The sequence below is a fragment of the Emiliania huxleyi genome, assembly GCF_000372725.1.
Source record: "Emiliania huxleyi CCMP1516 chromosome Unknown EMIHUscaffold_131, whole genome shotgun sequence".
NCBI lineage: Eukaryota > Haptophyta > Isochrysidales > Noelaerhabdaceae > Emiliania > Emiliania huxleyi.
In genome coordinates, this window is record NW_005201277.1 from 218,826 (window position 1) to 220,280 (window position 1,455).

Below are 1,455 nucleotides of genomic sequence, written 5' to 3' on the forward strand. Positions count from 1 at the left end.
TCGCCGCCGCCCTTCCCGCCGGGCAAGGCCCCGACCCCGCCGCCGTCGCCGCCACCCACCCCGCCCGGCAAGGCGCCCACAGCGCCGCCGCCGCCGCCCTTCCCGCCCGGCCTCGCCCCCACGCCGCCGCCTCTGCCGCCGCCCTATCCGCCCGGCAAGGCACCGAGCCCGCCCCCGTCGCCGCCGCCCTTCCCGCCCGGCGCGACGCCGCTGCCTCCGCCCTCGCCGCCGCCCTTCCCGCCAGGCAAGGCTCCCCGCCCGCCGCCCTCGCCGCCGCCCTTCCCGCCGGGCAAGGCCCCGACCCCGCCGCCGTCGCCGCCACCCACCCCGCCCGGAAAGGCGCCCACGCCGCCGCCGCCGCCGCCCTTCCCGCCCGGCCTCGCCCCCACGCCGCCGCCTCTGCCGCCGCCCTATCCGCCCGGCAAGGCACCGACGCCGCCCCCGTCGCCGCCGCCCTTCCCGCCCGGCGCGACGCCGCTGCCTCCGCCCTCGCCGTCGCCCTTCCCGCCAGGCAAGGCTCCCCGCCCGCCGCCCTCGCCGCCGCCCTTCCCGCCGGGCAAGGCCCCGACCCCGCCGCCGTCGCCGCCACCCACCCCGCCCGGCAAGGCGCCCACGCCGCCGCCGTCGCCGCCCTTCCCGCCCGGCCTCGCCCCCACGCCGCCGCCTCTGCCGCCGCCCTATCCGCCCGGCAAGGCACCGAGCCCGCCCCCGTCGCCGCCGCCCTCGCCGCCGCCCTTCCCGCCAGGCAAGGCTCCCCGCCCGCCGCCCTCGCCGCCGCCCTTCCCGCCGGGCAAGGCCCCGACCCCGCCGCCGTCGCCGCCACCCACCCCGCCCGGCAAGGCGCCCACGCCGCCGCCGTCGCCGCCCTTCCCGCCCGGCCTCGCCCCCACGCCGCCGCCTCTGCCGCCGCCCTATCCGCCCGGCAAGGCACCGACGCCGCCCCCGTCGCCGCCGCCCTTCCCGCCCGGCGCGACGCCGCTGCCTCCGCCCTCGCCGTCGCCCTTCCCGCCAGGCAAGGCTCCCCGCCCGCCGCCCTCGCCGCCGCCCTTCCCGCCGGGCAAGGCCCCGACCCCGCCGCCGTCGCCGCCACCCACCCCGCCCGGCAAGGCGCCCACGCCGCCGCCGTCGCCGCCCTTCCCGCCCGGCCTCGCCCCCACGCCGCCGCCTCTGCCGCCGCCCTATCCGCCCGGCAAGGCACCGACGCCGCCCCCGTCGCCGCCGCCCTTCCCGCCCGGCGCGACGCCGCTGCCTCCGCCCTCGCCGTCGCCCTTCCCGCCAGGCAAGGCTCCCCGCCCGCCGCCCTCGCCGCCGCCCTTCCCGCCGGGCAAGGCCCCGACCCCGCCGCCGTCGCCGCCACCCACCCCGCCCGGCAAGGCGCCCACGCCGCCGCCGTCGCCGCCCTTCCCGCCCGGCCTCGCCCCCACGCCGCCGCCTCTGCCGCCGCCCTATCCGCCC

At 85.2% G+C, this 1,455-nt stretch overlaps 1 protein-coding gene across 1 annotated transcript in view; it reads left to right on the forward strand.

The window, feature by feature from the left end:
• EMIHUDRAFT_226281 (hypothetical protein) overlaps positions 1 to 1,455 on the forward strand; it is a gene marked incomplete at both ends in the record, with an annotated part of 3,450 nt that overhangs the window by 662 nt on the left and 1,333 nt on the right. The window lies entirely within an intron of this gene.